The sequence below is a fragment of the Chiloscyllium plagiosum genome, unplaced genomic scaffold (genome assembly GCF_037043375.1).
Source record: "Chiloscyllium plagiosum isolate Xiang-an unplaced genomic scaffold, Cpla_swu_hap1 HiC_scaffold_8, whole genome shotgun sequence".
Lineage (NCBI taxonomy): Eukaryota > Metazoa > Chordata > Chondrichthyes > Orectolobiformes > Hemiscylliidae > Chiloscyllium > Chiloscyllium plagiosum.
The window spans coordinates 35,155,195-35,160,427 of NW_028270146.1; the positions used below are offsets into that span (position 1 = coordinate 35,155,195).

Consider the following 5,233-nt stretch of genomic DNA (forward strand, 5'->3'; position numbering starts at 1 on the left):
TTTTTTTCCTTTTTAACCCCCACACTACCACCTAAGTGCGGTAGTGCTTATTATATATTTTTGTCCCCAGCACCCATGGTGTGTGTGCGCACAGGTGTGAGACACAGTGAAAGACTCAAAGTGCACGAATCTTTATTCAATTTCCACCACCAAGAAGATAGGAAAACACCCGAGTGGCCAGTGACAAACACTGCCCTTCACATCAAAGGGCAGTGCTGTGTGATCAAAACAGTGAAGGGGAGGGTAGGGACTAAATCAAAATACGCAGGGGCCATGCTAATCTTCTCTGTATCGTTCCAATTTTAGTATATGTGCCGCCGAAGCGAGCACAAAACTCCTGTTTATTTTTTTTTTTCTTTTTCTTTATTCAATTTCCACCACCAGGAAGATAGGAAAACACCCGGGTGGCCAGTGACAAGCACTGCCCTTCACATCAGAGGGCAGTGACACTTCCCTTTTTTAAATTTTTATTTATTTTTTTTTTCTCTTCTTTTTTCTTTTTTATTTTTTAATTTTAACCCCCACACTACCACCTAAGTGCAGTAGTGCTTATTTTATCCCCAGAACCCATGGTGTGTGTGTGCAGGTGTGAGACACAGTGGAAGACTCAAAGTGCACCAATCTTTATTCAATTTCCACCACCAGGAAGATAGGAAAACACCCGGGTGGCCAGTGACAAACACTGCCCTTCACATCAAAGGGCAGTGCTGTGTGATCAAAACAGTGAAGAGGAGGGTAGGGACTAAATCAAAATACGCAGGAGCCATGCTAATCTTCTCTGTATCGTTCCAATTTTAGTATATGTGCCGCCGAAGCCAGCACAAAACTCCTGTTTATCTCTGTCAGGCAGGGTTCCCTGATTGGAGCTGTTAATCTCAGCCAATCAGGGAATTTATATTCTGAGGTCCACCAGGCTCACCTCATTACAATTACTACATCCGTTCCCACCTGAGTCTGAAGATATAGGTCAGTTCTCTTTTTTTGTAGCTTCTCCTGAGGTGTTTTAGCACCAGGTCAGAGTCCTCCAACACTGCCTTTAATTTGGGTGGTGTGTAGCACACAGTAGCTCGCCTCTTATGCCTAGAACGTCTCAGAAGAAATCCATTCACCTCTTCAGACAGCAAAGCGATCGAGATGGCAACGTCCCCTGTATTCTTTTCAGATCCTGAGATATCTTGAAGACTTGATGGAGAGGGAGAACCCATGGGTTCTGGAACAGTCAGAAGGGCAGTTGAGGAGGTGCGCATGTTTTACCCCCACATTGTTTGTGAATTTGCAGCTTTCATGTGGTCCATATGCTTGCTCATGACCATTTCACCTACCCGAACTTTATACATCACTGGCATTGACCATACCTCTTATCTGTGTAGGGCCATTCCCATGGGTCCTGTGCCACACTTCGCCTCCTAAAGTAAATTGTCTCAATTTGCGGAGTGTTGTGTACAGCATTGGCGTTCCTGATACCATTTCACCCTCCCAACCCCACAGACCCAATGCAAGAAGATCAGATTTAACCTGGTGTGGAGTCTTCTCCCCATTAGCAACTCTGCTGGAGCTATCTCTGAAGTTGCTTGAGGAGTGGTCCTATAATCATATAGGAACCAAGACCGTTTTCTATCTAGTGAAGCTGAAGGCTGTTTCTGTAAGCCTGCCTCCAAAGTTTGGACTGCTCTGTCTGTCAGACCATTGGACGATGCATAGTATGGAACTGTCCTTGTATGATGCATACCATTCAACTTGAGGAAATACTCAAATTCTGGTAAATGCTGGTAAACGATGGTCTGTTATCTATAACCAACACAGAGTTAACTCTCAGTGAATAGGATATCAGACACTCTAACATCAATTCTCCTGCTCCTTGGATGCTGCTGCCTGGTTGTGCTTTTCCAGCACCACACTCTTTGACATCTGACACTCATGTTTATTTATTTATTTATTCTTTCCTTTTTTTTCCCACCACCAGGAAGAAAAGAAACACCCAAGTGGCCAGTGACAAGCAGTGCCCTTCACATCAAAGGGCAATGATGGTCCTTTTTTTTATTTTATTAAACAGTTACGAAACAATTTACAAAAAACAGTTAACATTAACAACTGCATACAAAGAAACAGCAATTTTACAAGGGAAGGAGCAGCAAGACCAGGACCCAAACCCTACCATACAACCAGTTTACAGGGAAATGAGGACAAACCCCAAATCCCAGACACTCATCTGTCAGCTAGGACTCCATGACTGGACTGGATTAACAGCCCCAATCAAGGTACTCAAATTCTATGAGATCCTCGCAGCTGGCCTCATTTCAATCACTGCAATGCCATGATGCATCAGGGTCTAGAGAAAGTATCCTCCCTTAATCGTCGATGTAACCAAGACTCTCTGGACAGCACCTTCTAAACTTCTAATCTCTGTCGTCTAGAAATTCAAGGACAGCAGTTACATGGAAACTCCCTTCCAATCACCATTCTGGTTACAAATATGTCACCATTCCTTCAACATTACTGGGTCAAAATCCTGGATCTCCCCCCCATCCCAACAGCATTATGTGTTAACTTAAACAAAAAGGATGTCAGCAGTTTAAGAGACAGCTCACCATCACCACCTGAAGGGCAACTAGGGATGGGCGATAAATTCCCACATGCCCTGACTGACTTTTTTTTAAATCCTGCACTGCCTCGCATGGTTATGAGTCGCAAAATACTTTACCTTTGGGTATCCGTGATTTGTGGGTTGAGGGAGTCAGGGAAAAGGCTGCTCAAACTCTAATGGCATTCTTAAAAATTATCCAAAGAGAATCTGCTCAAGCAATTAGGAATAGGTAATAAATGTTGGCCTTTCCAGTGACACCATGTCTTATGGAAGAATATAAGTAACATAGAACACAGAACATAGAACAATACAGCACAGAATAGGCCCTTCGGCCCTCGATGTTGCGCTGACCTGTGAACTAATCTAAGCCCATCCCCCTACACTATCCCATCATCATCCATGTGATTATCCAAAGATTGGTTAAATCTCCCTAATGTGGCTGAGTTAACTACATTGGCAGACAGGGCATTCCACGCACTTACCCCTCGCTGAGTAAAGAGCCTGCCTCTGACATCTGTCTTAAATCTATCACTCCTCAATTTGTAGTTATGCCCTCTCGTATAAGCTGATGTCATCATTCTAAGAAAAAGGCTTTCACTGTCTACCCAACCTAATCCTCTGATCATCTTGTATGTCTCTATCAAACTCCTCTGAGCCTTTTTGCTAACTGCACTTTTGGCTGCAATACTTTCAGGGCCCACACTACAACCAAAATTTGGACTTTCATTTATGTCTAGTGTATCAGGCTCAACCAAATGCTGAGGACTCTCCCCATTCCCAATTCCCCTTCTGCCCCAGTTTGGGCACCAGCTCTCTCCTCTAATATAATCACGACAGGTGTGATGGATGGAGGTTCTGTCTGATAGATATCAGAAATTATTTTGTTTTGAGTTCTAGTCAGTTCCTGTGTTCCCTGCTGCACTTTCACCCAACTAGTGGTAAATCTATACAGAATTCCTGTGAATTTCTGAAATTCAGTACAAGATGCCCATGTCTTGAACTAAACAACAATCAGAAGAGAGATGTTAGGACGGCCAATGACTGAGCAGCACAAAATGGCCAATGGCTGCCCATGGTTATTGCGGCAAAACATGGCTGACAGTAGTTAGAGAGCTTGGGAAAATATTTTGCTAAATGTAGTCTTCACAAGTAGAACAATAGTATCTCTGTAGACTTAAGGAAACAGAACTGAGATAGAATATACAGCTGCAGTTGCTTACGCATAAGACATAGATAAGAACATTTCACATTAAATTTAATTAGTGAATCTTTCTTCAATTATTTAACCAATCTGTCACAATACTAATAGTAGGTTGTAGTTGAGGTCCTTCAAATAATCATAGATATAAATTCCAAAGTAGTTATAGATCCACCTATATACAAAAAAGATCACTAAAAGCATTAGAGGAAAAGATTCAAATAAAATTATGAGAGCAAATCAGTCTCAGATGGTTAAAAACAGCCATACATCATTACAGAGGTAAATGAATCATAGGTACAGAAACTAGCAGACATTGGAATGTGGCATGAATGAACACATTCTAAGATACCCAAGGATCAAGACAGGGGTATCTAGTAAATATGGTAAGAAAGAAACTGCTCATAAATTGTTAGCTAAAGAATTCTCACAAATTTTAGAAAAAAAGCAAAAGAACTATAAATCAGAAACAGAAGTGGTTGGGAAAGCTCAGTAGGTCTGGCAACATCTGTGAAGAGAAATCAGAATTAACATTTCAGGTCCGATGACCGATTCTGAGGAAGGGTCACTGGACTCAAAACGTTAACTCTGATTTCTCTTCATAGATGCTGCCAGCTGAGTTTTTTCAGCAACTTCTGTTTTTGTTTCTCACACAACTTTGTTGGAACAGATATTAAAACAAATTAGTAAGAATCAATTATTCTTTTGCATTTCCTGTAATGAGGTTAATAAGGAATTTAAAAGGTCCTTATCTGATTTGCAAGTATCCAATTGATTAGCTGATCACAGCTGGATAACTCAGCTCTACTGACCAATATAGGCAAGAGCTTTCAAAAGCTGATTGGGGGCAGATGTTCGCAGGTAAAAGGACGGCTGGAAAATGGGAAGCCTTCAGAAATGAGATACTAGAATCCAGAGAAAGTATATTCCTGTCAGGGTGAAAGGGACGGCTGGTAGGTATAGAGAATGCTGGATGACTAAAGAAATTGAGGGTTTGGTTACGAAAAAGAAGGAAGCACATTTCAGGTATAGACAGGATAGATCGAATGAATCCTTAGGAGAGTATAGAGGAAGTAGGAGTATACTTAAGAGGGAAATCAGGATGGCAAAAAGGGGACATGAGATTGTTTGGCAAATAGAATCAAGGAGAATCCGAAGGGTTTTTACAAATATATTAAGGAAAAAAGGGTAACTAGGGAGAGAATAGGGCCCCTCAAAGATCAGCAAGGTGGCCTTTGTGTGGAGCCACAGAAAATGGGGAGATACTAAATGAATATTTTGCATGAGTATTTACTGTGGAAAAGGATATGGAAGATATAGACTGTAGGGAAATAAATGGTGACATCTTGCAAAATGTCTAGATTACAGAGGAGGAAGTGCTGGATGTCTTGAAACGCATAAAGGTGGATAAATCCCCAGGACCTGATCAGGTATACCCGAGAACTCTGAGG

The 5,233-nt window shown here is 41.7% G+C and overlaps 2 pseudogenes; both read right to left on the reverse strand.

Moving 5' to 3' along the window:
• Nucleotides 1-261: 261 nt before the first annotated feature.
• LOC148149376 (U6 spliceosomal RNA) lies at nt 262-330 on the reverse strand (annotated as a pseudogene).
• A 423-nt stretch (nt 331-753) lies between these two features.
• Nucleotides 754-822, reverse strand: LOC122554045 (U6 spliceosomal RNA; annotated as a pseudogene).
• Nucleotides 823-5,233: the final 4,411 nt, after the last annotated feature.